Here is a 26,495-nt window from a genome sequence, read left to right as displayed (position 1 = left end):
GAGGATAGTCTTTCTTCTATTATGTAGAGGCATATTCTACTTCAGAGTTAAGTTGTTACTGTTAAGAAGATGAAGCTAGAATAAGAAATTCCCAGACCTGATTTAGAAATGTAGGATATGCCTGATACCCAGATTTTTAGGCAAGAGCCTAACAAGACTTCCTGAAGCACCTCCGATTTGCAGGTTGAAGCATCTATAGAGGTATTTGAAAGTAGTCTGTCCAGAGTTGGTTTTTCCTGAGCACCATCAACCAAAAAGACATAATTTCCCATGGTTTAAACCTCCATTCCTTTGTAGTATTGTCATACAGTTTGTAAAGGAAAAGGACCTGGCTGTAGCTTCCTAGAAACATCTACATGTATTAAATACCTTATATATTAAATACTGTACCCTTGATTATCAGAGGCCAAGAATTAACATTCTGTAACTCATCTTTGTTATCATACATGGCTCCAGCTATTTACTCGGCACCTTCTAAAGAAGGTAGAAGCCAAACTCAGTGACACGCGATTTTTTCAGTCAAGCCAGAAGGAAGAAAATAGCTTCAAGTGAATGCAGCCACTCACCCTTATGCAAGTTACCTCTAGGGGTGAGGGTGTCTGGAATATGAACTCTGAAATCCTGTTCTGTATGACACCATCTATACAAGAACATCATGTGAACACTTAAGGAATTTCTCAACATGTCCTCCAGCTTCACTGGATCTGATCTTTAAAAAGAGAAGGATTTTATCTGGACGTTTTGCTACCTATTCATGAAAATACATTCTGGGTTAGGAAAACACAAACATGTTTACCACTCATCCCTCTTAGTAGAAAACAGCTAAACTACCAGCTGAGAGGTGTCCATGCCCTTCAGCTTCTGTTAGGAAAGACAGGATCTCCCACAGCTAAGCCTCTTGATTCATGGGCGGGAGTGTGTGATGCCGGTGTGTGTATGTGTGTGTCTGACATCCAACTGAAGTTATAAGAAACCAGGCTCAGATTACACTAAATTGTTGATTTTGTTACTAAAAGGAGGCAGAAAGTTCTCTATAGAATTAAAACAGAAACAGTCCAACTCAAAACAAAACAGCCTTCGCCATTTATGTTCATAAAAGCACTTACCAACACTCCTTTGCTTGTAAGCTCTTCTTGAAAGCTTCCAAAGAACTTAGAAGTCCCAGTTTCATTCCCCCTTTCTATCAGAGGTTAACTGAGCCCACGTCTAACCCCTGATTGGCTGAACAATGGACTACAGTTAGTCTCTCTTGTGCCAGGGCTTAATGTTTTATTTAATAAAAATAAAACAGAATTAAACCTGAGTGATCAAGAGCATCTCTTTCCCCAGATATCTAACAGCCTCCTGTCAGTGCTTTCATAAGGAAGATGCAAGATACATGGTTAAGTCAAGAAGTGAATGACTGCTTAAGCCAAGGTATTAGTTACAAGGATGAAGACTTTGTCAAGGTCTCAACTGTGTTAATCCCTCCCTTCAAGATCTTAACTGTGTGTTAATCCTTCCCTTCAGTTCAAGCTTGTGTCATCTCAACATCAATTTTTTGTCACATCAGAATTTTGCTGAGAAATTTTCCTACCTTAATCCATTACAGATGCACTTTTCTGCATAGATCCTGACTGAGGTGTCGGTTTCAAAGCAGAGATGGAGGAGGTAAGAAATGTGGCTTTCACTCAGGTGAAAACCTGTTATGAGAGCATTAGTCATCTATCTGTAACATCCCTAACTCCTGGGAGGACTGAGTTGGTACAAAGTTAGTTTATACTTCCTTGCCTCGTTTCTTAAAAGCTTTCCATTTGCATCTGCTAATGACCATTGTAACAGACAGGATGCTGGGATAGATTTAGCTGTGATCTAACCTAATGCGACTCCACTTGCGTGATTTGATAGCAGCTCCAAGACACTGTCTCTCCAGTGAGAAGATTTACAAATAGTCTCAGTCAGTGAAGTTTATGGAGCTGTGTTGCACATAAGCGCTTGACAGAAGGACAGTGACTTTATTCATCGAAAGGAGAATTGCGAGGCCTCTCGAGGCAAGTGCCTCAATGAAGAGCAAGTGCTATCATTGTTCTTTTCTCTCCCTAAATTTAAGACACTGAACTGTTAAGATCAGTTGCCTCGGGTTAGAATGTTTCTCAGTGATATAACAGGATACTCTTCTTCTGTGGAAAGTCCCGTGTTCAACTAGTTACTACCTCCTTGCTGCTAGCGATTTATTTAGAATGGCAGGAGCCGGAATTCCCCTTTCAAGCTTTCCATAGTAGACAAGGAAAAGCGGCTCGAGCTGTTTGTTGCTTTTGTTGCACCCCTTTTCTTTAATTCTTTCTAAATGTATTTTTGGTTATTCATAGCCCAGTCGAGTGCTTCACCTATGTCTGTTTTCCTCTTCCCTGTTCCCTCAAATGTACTGAAAGGTAGGTCATAAGTAAATTACAGCTTAGCATGTGAATGCCAAGTCAGCTGGACTAGTAGTAAAATGCACCAAACAGGACACAGCAAGATATTTCTAGGCAAGTGTTGATCACAAAGACAATCTGCTACAAGCAGTGGAAGGCAAACCTCAAATATACCTTTAGATATCACAGAATAACCTCAGTGAGAAACTCATAACAGCTTGAAATGTTAGAGATACCATCTTTGCTGCATTTTGAGCCTCTCTGCTGCTCTGTTGATACAACAGAACCTTACAGGACTGGCAGAAATGGCCCAGGGGAAACTACTGCATGGGAGGGCTTTTTCTCATCGCCCAGTCCTTATGTCAGCATCACTGAAACATAAGAGGTATGGAACATAAGAGGAACACTGGGAAATAGGAGGAATATGAAAGTGTTGGGATGATTCTACACTAATGCTATGGAGCAGCCCCTGGAACACAGGTGTAGTTAGAATAGAATAATGTGAAGGTGTGTATCAAAGTTATTATCTAGTATTAAGGACTAAGTGTCATTTTCCATATCTGTCTCTCCATTAGGAAAGGAACAAAAACCTCTGCCTAAGCTTTTCTTAAACCTTTCCTTGTTACTTTCCTTTCTAATCACCTCTTCAGTTCAGGTGTTTCAAACATCTCCCACACGTCCTGTAGAACAGTGAAATATTATACCTTCAGTGTTTGATGAATTGAGAGAAAAGTGCTTAAACTCTTCAATTAGCTGCTTTTGCTTCAATCTGTCTCCTTCCTTCTTACCTCTAAGAGCTGTAAGTGACACCACATTAAACTCTGTCTTGCTATGGGGGCAAGACTAAAGTGCATAAGGTCAAGAATGGGAAGGAAAAAGGAAGGGAAAGAATGTGATATTTGTGCAACTATAAAGTAAGCAGGTTCAAAGTGCGCATTTTACAAGAAATGCGCAATGTTACAAGGTCATTCATATCCTGCTAGCTGTGCGCCAAAGGCATGGAGGGTCTCAACGTCCTTGTGTCCTGACTGAGCTCACTTATCTTACTCAGGTCTGACCAGCTCATATGTTCTCTCTCCAAGGCTTTTAAACAATCATCCATCTGTGTGATTTGCAAGTACCTTCCACAGCCATACCTATAGCTGCCATCAAACCAGTGGTGCTGGATCCCCAAAACTGATAGATCTGCTTTGCTATCCTGTCATTTAGGGCTCTGTCACTAGACCCAGGAGCTGATGGGAACATGACATAGGTGGGAGAATCTTAAGGTAGCCCTCTGTTTCCCCAAATAAAAGCATCAGAGAGGGGCTTTCCTATCCTCTTTGTAGAAAGAACAAGCTGAAATCCCATTTCACCCTCCTGTTCAGGACTGCCTGCCTGTACCTGCTCCTCCTGCCTCTGCTGGTCTGGTGTGTGTGTTTGGAATGAAAGATTTTCCCTGCAAGCCACCCTCAACCTCTTACCTGGCCTGTCAGAGTCTTTTATCAACACAGGTTTCTCAGTGGGCCACAGTGATTTACTGTCCAGATAGTGCTGTTCTGTGTCAGAGACTGTGATTGAAAAACCTCACTTTGCAGCTACTGAGAATCTCTATCTTTTCCCCTCTGTTCTTTTTTACCTTTTCAAATACTGTTTTGTTTTACGAGCCCATTGCTATCTGCCTGACACGGGAGCTGTGCCTCAGGGCAGCATTTTCTCACCTCTAAGCCAGAGGGTTGCTTCTTTGATGCTTGGTTTGAAGAGCTTGGAAGAACTCCGCATAGGGTATCTACCCTGTCTCCCTAGGGCAATCTACTCAGGTGAGGAAAGTTTCCTGCATGGTTCAAACTGGCATTCTGGGCATTACTTTTTTTGTTTAATTTTTTCCCTTCCTGAGACAAAAGAAGGAACAACTCTTACCTATTATGAACCAGGACACAAGCCTTCCAATCTGGGATCAATGCATAAGAACATTCAGAACCTACTCAAAGGAAGCTAGGTTTTCTGGAAAGAGTAGACACAATCCTGATTTTCTGAATTCCAAACAAATGCAGTTCAGAATCTGCAGAACCTTTTAAAAATCAAAGATATCTCTGAGAGTACCAGTATCCTTATCAGTGGTTGCGATTCTGTGTTTAAATACAAGATGGTAGCTGAATGCAACCAGAATTCCCATTCCTGAGCTGCAAGTGCAAGATCTGGATTCAGATACACATAGCTGGGGTATGTTAATCTAGCCCTGGTTTAGCCCAATTAGTCCATCTTAATCTACTTAATGCTACTTAAAACATTGGGATCCACTTCTGAATATCCATTTTGGTCAAAATTTAAGAAGCTGGATAATTAAAGTAACCTTAAACATTAAGAAGTCCATAGGTGTTAGATCATGGGTCAAGCCTTTATGTGACAGTCCAGCATACACCTGAAGTACATCTCTGAAGGCTTACTTCATTTTGGCTCTAGTTCAGGTTGAGTACCATCAGCGCATACACATCCTTAACTGGAAGTGACACTTTCCTGATGGTTTCAGTAGCTCTCTGCAGTGCATATGTCCTTCTCACTGAAACACAGGTAATGAAGATCCACCGCAAACCGCTCAGGTTATCTTAATTAAGACATCCTGAAAAGCAAAGAATCAGTGCAGGAAGTTCTCCTTGGCTTTTCAGTACATCAGCAACAGTCTCAGAGTTCATTTCTCTCTTAGCTCTTTAAGGGACTGACACTCTATGATTGGTCTCCCATGCTATGCTGGGAAATGTTCTGAATGCTTTTGTTGGGCACAAAGATTAAAGTAAGAACTGAATATCAAAACAATTTATAAAGACTTGACATTTATCAGACGCTTGAAAATAGCAACATTAACAGGAATGGGAAAATTCTTGTTATTCACTATACATGTGTAAGGTTAAACTTCAAATGCTCAGGCACTTTGTTCTTAAGAGGTCAACCCAGCAATCGGGGAAGGGAACTGTGGTGTACTTCCAAAAGAGAAAGAGGCAACTGTCCTTTCACCACCCTACAACTTCAGTTACTACTTGTCAAGGTTCTACACAAATAAGAAAGGTGATTTTGGGGCATTGATCGAGCAAACCAGACATCCTACTGCTTAGTTTTCATTAATAGCTTTCTATTAATTGTACTGGTTTCAAGAAGATTTCATCCTGTCCCTGCCTAAAAGCTTGCATACTGAAGCTATAGCCAAAAGGAAGAAGTCCTGTCTTGAGAGGCTTTCACCCTTGTGGAAAGATTTAGATAACAGCCAATAAATAGATGCCGCAAATATTTTGTATCTTTAATTCAAACACAAATACAGCAGGTCAGACACTTCCAGTTGATGCTCTTTCAAGCACAAGGCAATGGAGATGTCTAGACTGCTCTTAATTCCACTCTAAATGGATGTTTTCCCTTATTTCCCCCTCTTGCTTCACACTGAGGCATGCAAGTGTGTATTTCACTATTTATCTTCATACTGTAAAAGTGTGTATTTTACCTTATCATTTTTCTCAATGCATGTTATTATCTTGCTGTACACCTGAATGGTGATCTGACAGCCTGTCATTTTCACATGTTAGAACACATTTTAAAGTGTCTATTAAAGGAGCCTGCTCTTAACACCAGCACCAGCAGCCTTCAACAGGGCTGCTTATTAATCATCATTCACATAAAAAGCTGTTTCCTTTGACTGCACAGCAAGCAGAAGCAAAAGAAAAGGGCAAAAATGTAAAGATGCAGAGATTCTTTGTGATTTACTTAAGTGCAGTTGTAGCTTGCATGCCATCTCAAGAAGCAATCTTGTCAAATTCCATACATTTTCTACAGAATTACAGAACAATCAAGACTAAGAGCTCCCAAGTAAATGCAGCATTGCAGCTAGCACACACAGAGCATGGCATTCAGGGGTGGCATAGTTACTAAACATCCCGCAGCGCTCTTTGCAAGTACAGGGGTACCAGTCCTGACATCCCATCGAAATTCCAGCTGCAATTATATTCTCTCTGTTAATGTCTCATTGAATTGTCAATGGCTACATCATTCTTTCCTCACTGTCCTGAACTGTGGCTTAACATTACCCCATCACTTTTAATGGTTGCCAGTTTTTGCCCCGAAGGTGGCTGCAATGAAGTGGTTGATTGATGCTACTCTTTGTTCAACCAAATACAAGCTTGAGCCCTTGCTGAAGCAAAGACCTGCTCCAACTGTTCTGTTAGATTGCTCTTGGAAGAAAAGCAAACATGGACTTCACAACTGGCTGCAGAGTGTGCTGGTACCAAGAAAGTCAAGAGTACCTGTGTATTGTGTTTGCTGTTTGACAGAAGGTCCAGAGACTTCGTGTAATCTGAAATGGGCAAATACATTACTGATACACTGTGAAACTTCACAAACCAGACCAGATTAATAGCTTTCAATTTGTTTTCTTTCTGAAGCCAGGAAACCTGATCCTGAAATAATAGTAATAATAATAAATGCCTTTATGCCAAAAACTCTTTCAGTAAGTAACTCTTGAAGCCTGTGAGATGCTTTCCAATTGACTTGAGTGAACTTTGCTTGTGCCACTTAGCATCCAGCACAAATCTGGGTTTTCCCATTTAGTTGTTATGTTTTCAAGCTTTGGAATTAATGTATGGCTGAAGTAAGAATGAGCTTGATACTGACATACTCTTGTTGTGTAGAAGCAGGAAACACAAATGTATACCAGTATGTAGGAAGAAAATACTACCGGCTGTGACTTGGATGAGTGACTCCATTTCCTGACACTTGAAGGCAGAAATGAATACAATTTTTGTAAAGCACCTTGAAGTGTGCAGGTGAACAGTGTTAGACAAATGTTACTACCAGCCAAGCGCAGGGGGGCCAGTGTAATAAACTCAGCCAAACTCAAGATTTAAACTTTTATGTAAGAGTTGATAATGTTCAGAAGTCTAAAAGACAATTAATCCAAATGTCATACATAAAAATCCATGTAAGGTGCCTGTGCTCATTACAAAGAGTTAGTTTGATGTATTTTATGAATCACTCAAAAATACAGTTCTTGATTTGGTATACGGTTTAAAGGAAACATGGTAAATCCTGAAATCCCATGCAGCGGGATTAACCTTGCCTGATGCAGCAACAGTGTCACTGAGTGACAGGTTTGGAGGACTATGAACAGCACAATACTGTGACCATAAAGAACAGTTTGTCTCATCTTCATCATACTGGTGAGCTCCTCCAGACACCAGTTTCCAACTGCTAAGGAAATTATCATTGGAAAAGAGATTGCTAGTCTAGGAATTAAAAAATGCATAACCATGAAGGAAACTGCATTGGGGGAGTCTGAGCAGAAATGTTCTACCCTGTGTCTAGCAACCTGACTACCCTTTGCAAGTGCTTATCATGTAGTATTTATAAGAGCAGACTTGAAAGCAAGTAACTTAAACTTCTTGCTTTGTGATTAATTCCTGCTCAGAACAACATAAACAGAGTATTTTTTGGATTACATTTTCCCAGTGGAGTTTAAAGTTATAATGAAAACCCAACCAGAAATACAAGGGCGAATATTAAAACCTCCAGACAAACCAAGAATTGGACTCCATGTTCAACTGCCTGCCTCAGCCACATGAGCAAATTATTGTCATGTAGTTAATGAATATTCCAGATTAAACCCCCTAAGAAAACAGCCCTTAAAATACACAGGAGAGCAACAGCTGGTCAGATACTCAACTACAGCTACTGGAACTATAAAGTCTGAAGGTACTCAGCAACAAGGAGCTATCTTGTCAACAAGGGTTGTCAGAGCAGGATGGGATTGAGCTTCTCAAGGTGTGTTGAAAATTGCACGGGGAAATAGGGACAACTCGTATTTCTTGATAAAGGTAAGACCTGAATAAGGAAAACAGCTCCCCTTTAGAAATTACCACCTTCTAATTGGCGACAACTGTTACTACAGAGTCCTGCTTTTGAATGTATGGGTCTGCATCTAAAAACATCACCCAACCAAGCCTTAGGCCACTTGCATCTGTTAGAATGGACCTAGCAAAGGGCTTCTCCAGCACAGCATTTCAGTATGGGTTGAACATCACACAGAAGCAGCTATCATACTGAATACCACACCAAGGGCTTGGAGTCCTTTCCTCTTCTAACACAAAGTCACTTTACTACAGTGACTTGCAAGACAGTGGCAGATTCACTGTCATGCATCTGGACTATCAGTGCAAGAGTACCACTTGTGATTTCTCCCAAACTTTGAGAAGCATTAATGCATTTACTTTTGTAGGAACAGCCTGCCACTTTCCTTCCCCACCACTGCACACCCATTTGAGAGCAGGGACCTTTCAAAAGAGCACTAAAAGACTATTTAATATATGAGGTGCTGGTTCTTATATTCTTCGTGAAGCAAGAGCTACAATTCTTGAAGCAAGAACTTCTGTCAGTGAAGTTTTGTTCCTTCAAGTCAGATCTGAATTTGTTCCATGTATCCTAAGTATTTATGCCATTTGCCTGGAAGTGCTCAGCATTAGTGATTGAGAGATTGCATTGTTTCCATGGCCCTCATGTGTGGCATTTCTCACCCTTTCCTGTGTCTGAGCAGCATTTGAGGGTAAGACTTTAATCAACACTGGCATCTCAGCCAGCTGCTGGTGGCTGCCCTCTTGGCTGAAAGCAGCAGCTCTGCCCACACTTGCAGCAGAGGGTAAGGAAAAGAGAAAGAGGAGACCCATGTGTGCAGAGATGCAAAGGATGTTCCTTTTTTAAAGCTGTGGTGCAGCAGTTTGAAGAACTGAACTCCTTAGGCTTCAGGACTACTTAATTTTGTCAGGCTCCTAATTGTTGAACCAGCAGTCAGCATTTTAGTGTCCTCTGCAGTTTTTGCGTTGCTTATGTCAGAAAGGATGTTGTTTGTCAGCCAAGTGCCCACTGGCACAGGCACTGAAAGTGTCCAAAATGCCAGCTGCAATTAGGCGTTTCTGTCCTGACACCCCCCAGTGTGTGCATGGCAAGAGCAGCTTCTCTGATCTCAGCAGTAACTAAACACTTGTCTTTCCTCAGATACTCACACTTTACAAATGGAGGCCCACAACACAGTTTCAGCATGTTGATAGAAATATGACGCTTTGCACATCCATCCAGAGATAGAACTAACCTCATTTCTGTCCTCGGATTGCTCCAAAATAGTGATTTACTATGCAAAAGCTTACTTGACATTTGGCTCCCCCTCTGTTACCAAATACATCCAATTGCAGGGGCAAAATGTGTCTTTATTTACTTTAAAAGCCCATGTTCACCCAGCAGAGCAAGTGCCATCAAGAAAAACAGTGCACTGGATCTTATTGTCTCTGACTCATGGCAGAGCTGACATGGAATCATAGAATAGTTAGGGTTGGAAAGGACCTTAAGCTCATCCAGTTCCAACCCGCCTGCCATGGGCAGGGATAACGCACACTAAACCATCTCACCCAAGGCTTCGTCCAACCTGGCCTTGAACACTTCCAGGGATGGAGCATTCACAACCTCCCTGAGGAACCTATTCCAGTGCCTCACCACCCTATAGGTCTTACTCCTGCCCATCACCACTGTCCACAGATAACATGTGACTGGTGCAGTTTAACACACAATTTGGCCTATAAAAATTAAACTGATAAGGGGTTGAGGCAACTGGCTCTCCCATTTCAGTGTGAGCTACAGCCCATATGCATTTAAAAGGCAGAAGTTCTTCCCTGTGAGGGTGCTGAGGCGCTGGCACAGGGTGCCCAGAGAAGCTGTGGCTGCCCCATCCCTGGCTGTGTTCAAAGCCAGGTTGGATGGGGCTTGGAGCAAGCTGCTTTAGTGGAAGGCATCCCTGCCCGTGGGTCAGGTGGTTGGAACTGGTGTCCTCCCAACCTAACCCATTCTATAATTCTACAATTTATCTTGAGTTTTCAGAGACAGCAGTTAAAGTTGCCATCATTTTACTTGCAAAGTAAGCACGTGGTCCAAAGTCTTTTCAATGCAACAGAAAACAATCCTGCCTTCATAGTTACTTTCGCTGCAGAATGGCCCAAGAGGCCGTTGCTCTAGTCCTTGGGGTTTGTATGCTCCTCAGTTACCACCTGAGGTGACTTATCAGGTTGTGACATTCAGCTAACCCAGTACTTCATCCTATGCAAACTGAAGGTTTTTCTCCTTGCTGCCAAGCAAGCAGGTTTAGCTAGAGCAGATTTGCTCCCTTCAGCGATGCAGGAGGCAGAGGGCTGGAGCAATAAAATCCATTATAGAAATCTTTTTGTATCTCCTGGTCGTGGACTTCTAAGAAAAGGAACTAAGAGGATCACTACTGAGAAGAGCACTATAATTGTAGCTCCTGAGCACTGCATGTAGAAGATTGCCAAGGCAACCAATCATTCCACAGCAAGGGCAGAGGTAGTTGAGTTAAGATGAGGTTGTTACAAACCCCTACTGTGCATAATCATATAGTAAGCAACATTTTTAAAAGGCTCTTATAAAAAAATAGGACAGAGGAAAAAAGGAACAAGAGAAATTAATTTCCTCTATTTTGCTGCTTGCTCACTTGATTGAGGTACAAGAGCAAATTATATGCATGTCCTGCACCTGAGGACACTGGGGGCTGGCAGGGAGCAGCTAGCTGCTTTCTTCACAGATACAATGCAGACCCTAGTACAGAGGGGGCAATAGGCTAAATTCATCTGCACAAAATATTGTTGCATTTCTAAGGCATTTTTAAATACGAAGTCTCTGGACAACAGTGCTCCTTTAATGAAGGAGTTTAAGTCTTTGCTGGTTTTGTTACAAACTAGATTCTTGGGGAATTGTTTGAAGTCAACAATCAGTCAACAAAGGATCTTTTTGCGAGTATGATTTACTCATGAAATAGGAGATGGGCAGATCAGATCGCTAAAAATTTAAAGGGTATGTCCACAATATCCTTCTATCAGCAGTAAGCTCCTTTGAAGTAGTTCTTCCCCTAGCATCCCCCATCCCATTACTCCCGGCTACTTCTCCAAGGTGCTAGAAATTGGCTGTTATAGCTGTACAGCGATTCAGAGGGCTAGATGATCAGCTGAAGCAGATACTTTTTTCTGGTTCAAAGAAATCTTTGTGATTCAGTCTATACTGCTGCCTCACAGTTCACCTGCATAACTGAAAGCAGCACTCAAGGCCATGACTAAGTACCCCTAAATTACATTTACTGCCAAAAACATCTTCCATAGTACCTCACTGAACAGAACTAAACACTTCTCTAATTCTAGACACTGCTTTCTTCCAGTGACCTTTCCTTCCACTTACACAAGGAATAATTACTGCTTCACAAATGGCTATTTCCATTGTGTTTGCTTCTTTCCTGGTTTGGGTCTAGAATGCTACCAGTCTGGTAGCAAATTCCAGTTTTTACAAGTTTAAGTGACCCCTGTTTTCTAGAGCTAGATCTGCATCCATTGGATTTTCCACCCTCAGCAAGAAAGAAAGCACTACCCAAAGAAATTTCAACCCCTGCTGATACAATACACACGTTATTCAGTGGTACTTACTGTTTGTGTCCTCTACATAGGACATAGAGCATCATTCATAGCCCAGTATGAAAGACACTGTACTCAGCAGCACCAGAAGGAGGAGGATCAGAGTGGAATTGTGTTTCTCAGCCTGGCATCAATATGTGACATACTGGACAAATCACTGCTCCATCCATTCTTGTGCCTATCTCTTGCTTTCTCAGAAGTCATGAGGGTGTCACACAGTGACTTTACTGGGGGAGATGTCACATGCACAGATAACTTCCCACCAGCCCCACAGGAGTGCTTCCATGTTTAGGGGTTTGGCATGCATAGAAAGTCTTTTTCTTTACATGTCCAGAAAGTAGAATTGCCATGTGTATTCCCTTATCAATAGCCAACTGCATTTATATTGCAGTGAGGTCCTTGTCACACAACTCATTTCCTTGGTGTACAGCCCTTGCCTGTTAAAGCCAAGACAGAGTCACCCCATGAAACCAAACACGTGTCAGTGTCACAGGCCTCAGAAGTGATATTTACCCATGATTGTCCTACAGTGATGTTATTTGTGCTGCATAATTCAGCAATTTGATTTTAACTGAACCTGGCAATGTACTAGAATCTTGAAACACAGCAGGAGTTTGATACACACTCAAGATCCTGAAAGTTACTCTCCCTGTTTTGTTAAGGAATAGCATCAATCCTCCTGCCACAGCATGGAGTTTTGCTAATTGCTTTTCAGCCTGCCAAGCTACAGCAAGAAGAATCCAATTATGGTATAACATGCAACATTGCATTAACCACACTTCTGTCAAGTATTTCTCTCCTGTGCTAACATCTATAGCATGGTATTTGACACATACCTAATCAGACAAGAATAATAGTGTTATCTGGTTTATTTCCTCAAAAAAAAAACCCAACAATCTTGATCTTGAATTAGTCCTCAAGAAGCCCCAGTTTGCACAGGATAACCACCTCTCTCTCAGCACGTTTGGTGCTGCCCTGCTTTGTAGGCTTAACTATCTCTTTGCAGAGAAACAGAGGGGACTTCCTGCTGCTTCCAGAAGTTCTCCCTATGGTGTTAAGATCATTGTTCTTTCTCCAGCACAGTTTCCTCCTTGATGCTGTGGTAAGGCTAAGGCAGGCTATAAGACAGTAGCTTACTTTCTTGGAATGCCAGTTAAGTTTTCTTCTGGACAAAGCATTCTGAGAAGAGCTAAGACAAGAGAAAAATCTTACCTGATACTACTAAGTGTTGAAAGGGAGAAGTGTGTGCAACAGGGTAGAGCTCATTGAAGGAGATGCGCAGGCTGGTACAAAGCACAGAGAGGTCCAATTTTTTAACTCATTATCCCACTGTCTTTATTTGTATAACCTGAAACCAACAACTGCAATTATTATATCTGAAAACCTAAACATAAACCTTTGTGAAAGAACAGATGCTGGTTGAGAAACCCCACTTGACAGAAAAACCAAAGCACTGTGGCAGCCTACGACTGTTGCCTGAAAGTTTGCCTTGGAATAGTCTTGAAGTGTCACATGTAATAAACATGATCAAGCCTGCTTTAGTGCTGATTACAGAGCTGATCAGTATTCATACAGGTATCTAGTGTCAGACCAACTAGAGAGAGCTTTCCTGGCCTGTTGTCTGATTTAGTGCAGTTCCAGCTAAGCAGTGCATATCACTTGGCCAGACATTTCTTTCGCTAAAACTAGACTTCAGCTCATTCTTAACTCATAGGTTTCAATTACCTGCATGTTTGCCCTTCTGCATCCCCCAAATAAGAACTGATATTCAAGGAACTGAAAAACTAATTCTTTAGTTACTACAGGGCCCTTGTGGAAATTACTTCTTCCATGTACATGAGATGGCCAAAGACATAGATGGCTCTCTTAGATAATATTCTGGACCTATGGAAGGATACTTGGTTGTTCTGCAGTTCAAATTCTACTTCAATATTGATGTTTTAAGCCTCCCTCCCTTATCCTCAAAGTAAACTATCCTATGTCTCTCTCTTCATTGACATATTCTATTCAGCTTTTCCTTTCCCTACCTTTGTTTTAGTAGGCAAATGAGTCCCAATTTCAGCTGTTATCCCACTCTTCCTTTTAAAATCTTTCTTTAAAATTTATACATCCCCTTCAGCCTGGAATACCACATCTTTTCCATAAAGAATTTAGGTGTGGGGTTTGTTTGGTTTTGGTGAGGAAGGATGCTTTTATGTTGAGGCAGAACACTGTAGTTCAGGGTATTTAGATTCTGCCCACAGGGCTTTTCACAAAGTTAGCTGGATGTGTAGCAAGTCATTACTTGACTTCTGTGGCATTGCTAAAAGATAGGGATAGTACTTCACTATATTAAGGTGATGCAGAACTAGAGTAGTGCTTTCGAAATCATACTGAAACAGTCTCTTTTCTCTCAAATAGCGGGTACAGTGGAGGCAGTGGTTTGTTAAGTGTTATCTATGTACCAAATCTCATCTGGATTTTACATGTTTTTGCCCTGTGGTTACATTGAATAGGTAGGAATACTGGAAACATGATTGTATGCTGTGAAGTAAATTGTTCTTATTTGCTCCTTTGTCCATAAAAGCTTCCTGAAGGAGCTCAAAAGTACTTTTTGCTATGTAACCACACACCAATGAACATTTTATCTTCACTGTCCTTATTGCTACCCTAAAGAGACTTATGTGTCCACCTCTTCATCTCAACCAGGTTACTGAGGAGGCCATCTGGGGTGACATGGCCAACTCACCTAGTTGTAAGCTGGTTTATGAGTTACTTACAAATTCATCTGTACAAGCATTAGCTCAGGGCTTGGCAAGACCCATTTTTGAGACATGCTGGCTCACCCTTCACTTGAAGCTGACTGCAGCAGAGTTCCTTTCTGGTCTGACTTACCAACAGGACACAGAATTACTGTGTTTGGCCGGGCTTTTTCCCAGAAGAGAACTCACAACCAGTGTTTATGTAACAGCTCTATGCCCACCTTAACCTCTCTGCAACCTCTTAAGAGCTGCACAGCACTAAGGTCGTCCTGTTGGTACTGCCTGGGCTCTTCTGAAACTGAGCTATAGATCGGTTGACTGTAAGCCACCTCTGCTTCTTCACTGTGCTTTAATTACACTTCAACACAAGTTGTGCCTAATTGTGCACAAGAAACAAGAAGTGTCTTGAGCAAAGCTATGAAAGTCTTGCCTAGTTTTCCAGGCTTTACACTCCCAACCATGTACACATGCTTCTGTAAGCCCAAAGCGTGTACTAATGGCTGGAACTAAGAGGACAAGACTCTTGGGAACATCTGGTACTATGGCTTTGATTTGGCCCAGAGAAGTCAGGAGCAGTCCTCCTCTTGAGGCTGAACACAGCATTCCCAGTCCAGGGAGCAAGGAGTGGGATGCTACAGTGTTCTCTGTAACAGCACCATGCACTTTATCCAGCTTATTCCAGAGGGTGGGTCTTGTGTTTATGCCGGTGAAATCTCACCATGAAATGAGAACCCATTTCCCTTCCCTTACATTTGAAACAATGCAGATGGGGCTTCAAGTTATCAGGCCCAAGATGTTACAAACTGATTTCATTTCTCACCACAAGCTGTGCATTCTGATGTCTCAGGTCAACCTTTATCTCCCCAAATACATTAAAGGAGCAAAAAATTTATTAAACTCCAGGGAGAAACTGGTTCTTTTTTGCAGAGGTTTTGTTCCCTTTCCCATTCCCTGTGAATGTCATTGTATCTGCTGTTCACTGAGCAGGAAATGCATTATTAAAGCAGTTTCTCCTCCATAAACTGCTTTGCATCTGACTGTTTCATTGTAAATCCGGAGCCACAAAGTCAGGCCACCTTGGGATAACCCAAGGTGAAACCTGACCTGATGAAAATGGCTCATGCCTCCCGGCCTGCATTGCAACCTGTGAGAAGGGCTTTTATTATTTATTCAAAACCTGTTTAAATCCCCCTTTTTCTGAAACAACCATTTTAAAAATATTAAAACACCACAGCTAAGCTGGGAGATTAAACAAGTTTAAAGCTTATCATTGCAGGTGGGATATTAGTTCCAATAAAACAGGGGGAGATGGCAGGCTGCGTGGTAACTGGAGCCCCTTCTACTCAGTAACTAATCACTGAGAAAGCATTTGGTGCAGGAGGGGGAGAGCGGATGAGGGAGTGAGACAAACAATGCATCCAGGCTCCTGGCAACCCTCACTGCTTACCATGGTGATGCACAAAAGGAAGAATGCCACGCAGAGAAGCAGACCTGGATCTGTCCCCATAACACTTGCCCTACATTCAAGTGCTCTGGGAAGCTGAAAATGTGACCTTCAGCTATTTTGTTCTGTTGGGTGGTGTTGCAGCTGAACAGCACTGTTCCAAAGCTGTCAAAAGGCTGTGGAATATTTACTTACATCTCTTCCATCACACATTTTCCTCTTAAATGTTTAGATATCAACACCTCTTTACTAGATCTTCACTCTTACACTCTTCAAAGAGAGATACAGTATTACTTGTGGGTGTTAAGACAGAATTAGAGCTTCATTAAAGAAAAATTAATTAAAACCCATCAGGCTCCAAAGTTTGCAGGGAAAGGATGACTTCTTAAAACATTTTTTCCCCCCCTTCTGGGAATAAGATTTGCTAGTAGGCCATTCCTGTTCTAAGGCACCATACTTTCAGTTTTCCAGACTGTAAGGAGTAACTTACAAGAACAACTTCAACATCCCACAGCTGGATCAACTCTTACCTTCTTTCTCCAGGGCTCCCCACAGACCCAGGCTTGTATCTAGTCCTAACATGCAGGGGGACCACAAGTGGAACCACAGAACACAGCATGGTGAGCCCTAGCAAGCAGAATGGACACTTCTGAGGTACATACATGTTAAAAAGAAGCATTCTGCAGTGCTTAGTAATGTGCTAAACAGAGGTTTTCTCGGTACAAGTACTTGACCAACTGAGTGAGGAATCATAATACCAAAACTAATTGTGTGGGTTGCTTGCAAATATTTTGTCACCAGCATTGAAAACTGTATATTTGGTCAATCCAGGGCATCCTGCTCCACACCCCTCTGTAGTGGGGAGCATGTAATATTGAAACACCAGTGTAAGCAAGGTTGGAAAGGCTACATGATGGTCCCAAGTAAGGAGCAGTAATACCTTAGTAATTCAAGTACTCCAGCCATGAGGCGCTGTAGTAGGGAGATTCTACCATGCATAAAACCCACTATGATCTAATGTAGCTGAAGATAAAAAAACCTTTTGTCCCTCGCTGTTGATTCTGAACCCCCCCACCCCAACATTAAACCAGGAACTAACACACTCCTCCCACACTCTGTCCAGACAGCTGTTGAAAAGAGAAGGAAAGTTTTGACAGCAGGGAGATGGCTTTGGACTGAGCAGCTTTCATCTGGTCATCACTGAGGAAAATCCTGGATGAACATAAGTCAGTTTTAAAACCAGACCTGTTTCGAACAGAAAAATGTGCGCTTTCCCATGTATCACAGGTACTTAGTTCCTTAGGCAGGCAGTGATTTGTATAAACCCAAATCATTAAATAGCCCTTGGCCACTGCTTAAAGTGAGACAAGTACCTGCCTGAGCTATGTACTTAAATTCTTAAGGGAGGAAACAAGGGGGGCAAAGTTAATAGAAACTTCAGAGCTAAAACACAAGTGTTGCATCTAGAAATACTTAGGAGAAGGAATCTGAAAACAGTAAACAGGGTGCTTTGATGTCTCAGTGGGGCCACCAGTAGGTATCAGGGACTGAAATGCATTGTTAGGGATTGATGGGAAACCCCATATAACCTTGCTGGGTTGCTTGAAACAAGAACAGGGAGAGAACAGTACAGCAGTGCTGCAGATAGGGAATGAGGGTGTGTGGAACCAGTACCAGGTAGACATGAGCATACCTGCTTGTAAGGCTACTGCCCAGCCCTTGATGGTGCCAGCTGCCTCTCCTTTTCCATTAACACATATCTTGTGGAAATTGTTCAGAAACCTTTGGTTCTGATTGAAGGAGCACTCTAGCAAATGGTGAGAGAAGGTTGCTTCTATTGAGTTAAAGATTTCCATGAAATTCCAATGAGTAGCGCAGTAGTGACTACACAAGGAAGATCTGCATGGGCCCCAAAGCATCCTCATCCGTTTTCTCTTGAAGGATGGACTTTCTACTCATAACATTATTTGGGTGTGTTTCCAACTATCAACTTCAAAGGATTGGAGTGATTACTCCATGTTTTAGGATTTTGGTTGGGTTTTGGGCTTGGGTTTCTCAAAGTCTTGCTTCCTCCAAGTATGGTCTCTGCAGTCTGGGATGTTCCTGTTTTCTGAAAAGGCAGTTCATCCACATTCACTATTCCTATACACAGTTTAACTTTGATGCAGACATCATAATAGTGAAGTAGACAGTTAATATATTAGTATAAAGATTTAAACATGCTTTATATCACCAACAATAATTATAAGCTGCTGGTATACATGAAGAGCTGAGGTAGGAAGTGATGATTATCCACCTGCATAGAGGCATATGGAAAAGCCTCTCAATCTGATGTGCATGGTTATAAGTTACCACTCTGGATTACCCACTGCTGCCCAGTTTGTATTTGAAAAAGGCACAGGACCAGCCAGTCCTGAGGATCTGTAGTAATGGGTCCTGTAGTTCCAAACACAGCAGAATGAGAGCATCAACAGCAAATACAGCGCAACAGATTTGTTACTGACTCTAATGATACTCATGACACCTGAAGATCATGGAGTTATTGACATGGTCCCCAGGATCCCACCACTGCCTTCCCCTCTCATGACTCAGTCCCACGATTCCAAGACAACTGTGTCCTCAGGGAAAGTGTTCTTTAAATTTGTGTCTGCTTTAATAAGAGCAAACCAGGTCTGTACCAGATCTCACCCGTATGCTAAATCTCAGTCTTTTGTCAGACTGAGTCAAAAATCCCTGTATTTGAACATTTATCAGGCTTTAACACAAAGGATGCCACACAAAACGTACCCCGCCTGGCAGCGGGTTCAGCAGTGGGCAGGTAGGGAACCCACACCTTCAGCCCTGGCCTGTCCCTGTCCCTGTGTGCTCCTCAGAGGCACTGACATTTGCAATGTGCAAGTGAGAGGTTTGCATGGGGAGCTTCAACCTGCTGCGGGGAGGAGCATCCCTGGGGAGGCACCGCGGGCAGCCTGGCTCCAGCGCCCGCGGGGGTTCGGGTCCCACAGGCCCCTTTCAGACCCCGAGGTGAGCGGAGCCCCGCGGTGCGTTCCTCGGACCCCGGCGCGGCCCCGCTCCAGCCTTGGGCTGCGGCGACACCTCCCGGGTGCTGCCGGAGCTGCCCGCGGTCCTCGGCTCGGATCCACCGCTCAAATAGCCTTTTCTTCATTCCTACTTGACATCTGTTTAACTCGGGCTTCAGAGAAGCAGCCCAGGCAGTCCTTTGCTTTACTATCAGGAAAATTTCCTGATCTTCCATACACCTTGTAGAAGACAAGATCCTAAGCTTTTTTCTGTGCAAGACAGCTGAAATCTAACTGCTAAGACAGTGGAGAAACTGCTTGAACAGTGCTAATGAAGAGCCCCATCACTTCTTGTCCCGCTGCAGAATTGTCCAAAACATGTGCCTGTGTGGATGAACACAAGCAGGTCCTGAGAGCTGATCACAGGTATAGGTAAGTACATGCACACATGTTGTTAAATCCTAGCTCAAGCCAAAGACTCTCCCAAATCATGCAAGCCTTTGGTTCTGGTTATGATCTCTGGAAGGTGATCTGTGAGAGTGCAAGGTGCTGCTGGGGGACCCTCGGAAAATTTTCTTTTGGTGTGAGTGGGCAAGTCATTTCCCTACCAGCCCCTGCCTACACATTCCTATTACTGGCGTGTGTTACACTAATGAGGACAGAGAATTTAAGATCTCTGTCAAAGGCAGAGCCTTCTAAAGTCTGAGCAGCAAGGAAAAGCACAGTGTCCTTATCTTCCTAGAGACGACATGGCCTTCACTTAGCAAAAGCAAATGCCTTCCATAGCTCCCAAGTCATACATCATCAATGTGACTCAAGTTCTCTCTGCAGATCCACCAGCTGAACAGCCTGGTAACTACAGTGGTCAGAAGCCTCAGTCCTAGCTGACTGAAGGAACTTCAGTGTTTGTACACCAGCACAGATCTAAAGATGCCTAAGTATCCTGCTATGCTCCCTCTAAACAAGACCTGGAATTTCCTGCAAGTTTCAACTCCCTAGTGGTGGGGAAACTAGATACTGACAATAGGAAACAGAATTGACTTCTTCATGCCACTGCAGAGACCTCTCCTATCAGCTCAGTTATATCCTCTCATGTCTCCTCAGCACCGCATTCCATCCAGGAATGGTTCTTGCTACTCTTCAGAAACGAACGTGGCAGTATCATTACTGGCAGTATCACAAGAAGCAGACTAAAGACTCTTAATTCAAACTGAATTGGGATTCTGAAGTGTTTTACAAACTTGCACACATGCGGTCAGTTGCTGTGTAGTGAACAGCACAGGAACACTGGCTACAGGACTGTAAATACCTACTCTTATTACCTTTTCCCCCAGAACCCAGTGTTAGAGCTGTAAGTGCAAGAGTGTTCCTAGATGCTTGTTTTCCAGTCTCAGCCCTTCCCCAAAATGGCTTTTTTTTCCCCCTCCCTCCTTAACAGAATGGCAGTCTTCATCCTCCTCCCCTGGTTCCCATCTTCTTTGGAAAATAAACAGCTCTGATTGTTGTGCACTTGAGATTATGAAAACATCAAGTCCATTAGTATTTGGCAAAGTGCTCTCTCCTTTCCTTCTGATGTAATAATTGAGAGAGAGGGAGCAGAGCCTGCAAAGATAGCACAAGGCACGAGTTAATGACCTTCTCGCATGTATGTGTGGGCTCTTTTATAGGGAGCCGTTTCCAATCCCCATCTTGCCTCCACTCATACTGTTTTCAGCTGAAACACTGCTTCAGTGTGGCTTTTATTGTTTGATCTGATGTCCTTTGGCCAGCCTTCAGAAGCAGCTAAATGGCAGGCAGGTATGGGGGTCTAGGAGACAAAGAGCAAATGGAGCTAATGCTTCAAGAGGCCTACAGCACACAGTCACTCAAGCTTCAGTCTCAACAGCCAAACACCAAGTTCTTGTTGTTGGCTTTGGTTTCTGTTACACATTTAAGTTAAGGGGGAAAACATGTCCTACTTCCCTGGCTGGGGAGATTCTCTGGGAGACTGAAAGCCTGATAAAATCAGGACGTGGGTGGAATAACTAAGTGTAGAAAGGGATCAACTGCTGAGCGAAAATTAACTGAGGTCAATGGCTGCTACTCTATAAAGTGTTGGAGTGGCCACAAACTTGGTTGCCAAATTTGTGGCTTTACATTAGGTACCTAGAGCCATGTTAAAGTGGGATAAATTCCACAGAAGGGTATAGTGTTCCCTACCAGCTTTCTAGAGGCTTTGAGTGTTTTGAATTGCATCTCAAGGCCTCCAGAGATGTGTAGCTTTCCACATTAGCTTCACTGGAACCTAAGCCAAAAAATGTCATCTCATTTGAAAAAAATCAGATCTTAATTTGACAGCTCAAGGTTGGGGAAAATAAAGGTTACCCCTTGCCAGATGGTCTCATTTGAGTGTCCCCCTTTGAAATGGGGTTACCAGGCCTCCTAAAATAGATACTCATTCTCCACCACACAGAAGCCTACAAACAACTGAAGTCCAAACCTTCCCAGTAGTCCCAGAAGTCCCTGCTCCCGCTGGATTCACACTAGTCAGCACACTGGAAAGAGGAAGCATGGGAGGGATCACAAGTAGACCTCAGTGAAGTACTCACTCCTGTGGGTTAGGGGTTATCTCAGGATTGCCAGTAGTGCCAGAAGGAATGTTTCGTATTTCCTTGGTGCTTAGAGAAGGAGTCCTTCCCTTTTCTCCCCACAGAGTGTGCATCCACCTCTTAGATTTGTATCTGCTTTAGTAGGTGAGGTAGACAAGTTAGTTCAGTGCATTCCAGACTTGTCAGCAGGGTTTGGGCTGTTTCTCCTTTGCCACCAAGGTACCCTGGACTTACATGTTCCACAGCAAACTACATATCCTTTGTGCAGCAGCATTAGGAGACCGGGGTGGGGGTGGGGGGTAAAATCAGTTTTACCTTCTTTTCACCTCCAATTCCTAAAAGGAACTGACAAATGGATTAGAGGATTGATCTGTCCCAGAAGACACATGATTTTTGAAAGACCCTTTAGAAGGGCCTCCAGCTGATTTCAAGGCTGTGTAACAGTACTTCCTTGGCAAGGTAATATACCCTTATATTTAGTCATGAAAGACTTCATATCTTTTTCCAGACCTAGCTGCAAGTACAGTTATTTCCTTCTTCCCTGCACTTCCCCCGCTATATTTTATACATGCAAAGGCACATACATTCTTCCTCCTTTCTGCCATACTTACATGGCTTCAGTTTTGATTTCATTGATTGCACACACAGTGTCTGCAAAGCTGCCATAAGTAAGTTGAATCAGTTGGGAATTCAAGGTGATTACATTTTTCTCCTTCAGATATATTGTTTTAGTTAAAAGCCACTCTGACTGCTCCCTAACAAAACCAGACACAGTGGGCCCCATTGTCCTGCTCTTGGCCAAGGTAGCGTGTATGGATTAAGTGATGAATTGCAAAAAGGGCCTAAAAGCCAAGCTGTAACTTCACAAAAAGGCCATTAAAGGTGAGCGCTGTCAGTAAAGTGCCCATTTAGAATGGCTTTTATGACCCTTGGTCTTCCAAAGCCATACATGAGGCACAAATGGCTCAGGCTCCCAGACTCTTGCTGCCCAAAAGACAGGAGAGGCCTTCTGCAAAGTGACACATTCTCAGCTGACTTGGCTGGGAGAGATGCTTACTGCAGGGGTGGTGTTTGGAACAGTGTGGCTACCCACTCCCAGCTGGTGAAGGAAAGCAAAACCTTGGTCCTGCTCAGAGGCAAGTCAGGAGTCAAACAACATTGAAACTTGAAGCTAGAGAAGTGGGGAGAAAAAGGGAAGTCAAAGCACACACTTCTTTGGCTCACTCCCCCAGATTTCACCCCATCAATTCTGCCTAGGATATAATTTATCTCCTTTTATACATCCCTTCATATAGTCTTCAGTGTACCTAGAAACTATTTCAGAATGCTAAGTGCTCATGAGAGGGAAGGTGGTTAGCTCTCAAAAGCAAGGTAGCACCACAGAATAGATGGCAAGTAGGAAAGAAGACTTCCTGTCATGCAACAGATGGTTGGCTTCTCTCACTCCTGAGTCCCTGCCATCCAGGTAGCACATTGACAATTCTTTAGCAAGTCCTTCTTGGCAGCAGGCTTTTTACTGGATTGAAATATCAGTCCGTGAATGATGAAGAACAAATACTTCTCCCCAGAGCTGATTATCTTACAGGTGAAAGTATGAAGAAAGGGTAGGGAAGGGTACCCAGGAGTATAGGTCTGTGAATCAAAGTTTAGGTCACCAGTGCTGAACTCTTGCAAAATCAATTCCATTTCATGTGCCTCAGTTTCTTGCTTAGAGAGATGTTAAGATAACTGCTATATTAGAGAGTGATGCTCATGGGCTTCAGTTCTGGTCTTAGATTGCTTTCAAGACCCTGACTGGAAGGGACTATAAAGGACTGTGAAGTAACTGTCATTTGGAGACTAGATGCCCACTGTACGATCCAAAATATTTCCCATTTTTAGTCCAATCAGGGGACCTGACTATTTTTTCCGTATGGAAATTAGAGCAATAACTGATGTTGATGGTAAAAGCAGAGTGTAGACAATACAGAACATTTTTTAAGTTCCTGTTGGAAGAATATAAGCAGGTACTACAGCCTGTTATACAAAAATTCAACACAGCTTAAAACCTGACCACATTTACAGTAAACTCAAATGCAAACTACATAGTCAAAGCAATGCAACCCAGATAGACAAGTGTGTATCCTAGAAACAGACAACACAAGGCAAAAATAACCCATTAGCTCACCAGGAGAGAGCCCCAAACACTCTACTTTGGGTAGCCCCAGAAGGCCAGCCTCACCACACCTTGTTTTCCACGTAAGGTAGGAAAGAAGAAAGCTTGCAAACGTAAGGTGGCAGGACCACTCAGCCTGAGCAGTGGCATCCCCTGTATTGTCAGTGGAACCTTTCCCTTCATGCTTTGGACAAACAGGAGCAGCAGTCACAAGCCCAAGCAGAAAGCCTGAAAACTTTCAAGTGCTAGCACTAAGATACAAAGCAGCTGATAAGCAAAGGCTCATTGTCAGTTTGGGGAAAGGAGAAGCAGTGCATTTATGGCAGCTAAACAGAAGATGAGGATTCACTGATGACACTTGGAATACACAAGAAGAGCAGAGCATGTCAAGGAGCTGCGAGACATCTCTAGACAAAAAAAAACAGTCAACAAATCAGGTTACTATTATTATTAATTCCTCCATCAGAGTTCAGGGAGACATTTCCAAGACTGTTCTACTTATAAACCCATTAGAAGTCCTTGAGAATATGACAATACCTTTGTGAGCAAACAACATGGGGGGCAGAGGAACTGCTTACTTCCAGATATTCACAAGCAAAGACCATTTCTATAAGCGCACATGAGCTTATTCAGATATGATTTTACATCAAAAAGAGTCTTAAACTAAGAAGCAGACAGTAGTGGCACAAACCAAACCAGGCTCCTAACCAGGAAGCAACAAGCTAGCAGCAAACCAGGCATAGCTTTACAACCCTCATACAGCTCCCTAGGAGAAAGCAAACCAGTTACAGCTTTGTCTGTATGAAACCACCCAAAGCAAATGTCCATGCAGAACAGCAGGAAAAAACACCACATAGCAATGCATACACAAGAAGCTTATCAACATAAGAGAATTCTTCTTACCTTGAAGGCTACTGTAGCTGGAAACTAATCCCAGGGAGTAGCAATCATTCCTTAAATGGGGACTGCTTAGAAAGCTCTAAACTGCTTTTTAAAAACAACAAAAACCCACAGCCTAAACCTAAAAGCCTCAAATCAGGTTTAAATCACTGGAGGAGGCAGCTGTTTGTGTATATACCTATGGATACCTGCAAGGCTGTGTGGGATTGGTTAGCAAGTAGCCAGGTGGTAATTTGGGTTTAGCAAAAACAGGTGAATGTCCTGAATGAATTAAGTTCTCCAGCAGGAAGGTAACTAAAGTGCTTGAGCCTTGCCCAGATATGTTTTTCTATAGCAACATATCTACACAGTGTCATCAGTGCAGGACTTCCTGGGAAAGCCCAGGCTGGGCTGTCCATCCTTCAGGAGGCAGGATGGGTACATCCATGTTCTACTGCTCTTCCAACAAGTATAATCCCTTAATTGAAAGGCATTTCATCCCTACCTAATGCTTCTGCCTGTTTGAGGGTGATGGCTCTTTCTAGAGCTGTCTGTTAGAGATGCCGAAAGACCAAACCAAACCAGGCTCCTAACCAGGAAGCAACAAGTTATTAGTAACCAGGTATAGCTTTACAATCATTACACAGCTCCCTGTGAGAAAAAGCAAACCTGCCCCCCAAACCAAATCAGGATATAGGACAGCAGAAAAAACACCAAGATAGCCACACGTACATGAAGGGTTTATCAGCACAAGGGAATTCTTACCTCACCAGCTACAGGAAACAGCAGCTTTTGTTCTTCCAGTTTTTGTTGGCTTCCAGGTTGACTTTGCTAGAAAGGAAGCTCAGTTTATGCTCCAGCATTTGTATTTGAGTCATTCCCTGCCCATGGCAGGGACTTGGAATTAGGTGATCTTAAGGTCCTTTCCAACCCAAACCATCCTATGGTTCTATGATTCCAAGCTGAATGGATCTTAGCTAGGATTTGGTGATTAAATCTTCATTGTGTGACAGATACGTCTCTGAAGTCCCATGGTTTTCTCAGTTTAGGATGTTCCAGTACAATTTTATTCTGTGATAAAATTGGAGTTATGGGGGGACTTCTTAGAACACCAGAAATGCATTTTGGCTTTTCTGTATGAATGCAAAACTGAAAACCTGCCACTAAGACATTCTGAATAGCCCAAAACAACACGGGACAATGAGGTTCCCTTCATCGGACGTTTCGTGGAGGTCTGAGGAGGAAGCAGATTTGTTCCTGTTCAGAACAACCCCAGACTCTGAAAGCCTTTTACAGCATGGGACTTTTGCATACATATGGCTTTATATACAGCCCAACATAATTTGAACTATTTACACTTTATAGGCTAGGATTTTGTTAGGATTTTATATGGAGTGGCAGGGGTCTACATGGTTTGTGTGGAAGAAGGAATAGCTCAAAATGTTGTATCAAAATGTTCTGTTATTTCATGTCTCCACTTTGCGTCTGCCTCAAGTCACCAAATTTGATCACCTGTTCTTCATCTTGAGCAGGAGATCACATTTGCTGTCACAGTACACTCAGTACACTGTACCACCAGGCATAGAATGGGTTGGTTTGGGAAGGGACCTTAAAGCTCCTCCAGCTCCAACCCCTGCCACGGGCAGGGACACCTTCCACTGGAGCAGGCTGCTCCAAGCTCCATCCAGCCTGGCCTTGAACTGGCCCAAGCCCTTCACTCACTCCTTTTTCTCCTTTGTGGAAAATGAAAGGTTTTGGTTTCAATAATCAAAACACCTTCCAAAAATATATTCCACCTGCAGCAA

The 26,495-nt window shown here is 42.9% G+C and overlaps 1 long non-coding RNA gene across 1 annotated transcript; it reads right to left on the bottom strand.

The window, feature by feature from the left end:
• Positions 1-1,260: 1,260 nt before the first annotated feature.
• Positions 1,261-24,836, bottom strand: LOC136020863 (uncharacterized). The gene is made up of 4 exons (XR_010615528.1): positions 24,715-24,836; positions 16,579-16,675; positions 13,076-13,211; positions 1,261-4,992 (listed from the first exon to the last, which is right to left on the bottom strand). It is a non-coding gene; the product is annotated as an uncharacterized LOC136020863 (long non-coding RNA).
• Positions 24,837-26,495: the final 1,659 nt, after the last annotated feature.

Source organism: Lathamus discolor, chromosome 12, assembly GCF_037157495.1.
Source record: "Lathamus discolor isolate bLatDis1 chromosome 12, bLatDis1.hap1, whole genome shotgun sequence".
NCBI lineage: Eukaryota > Metazoa > Chordata > Aves > Psittaciformes > Psittacidae > Lathamus > Lathamus discolor.
Note: the sequence above shows the minus strand (reverse complement) of the source record. Positions and strands in the feature narration are given on the sequence as shown.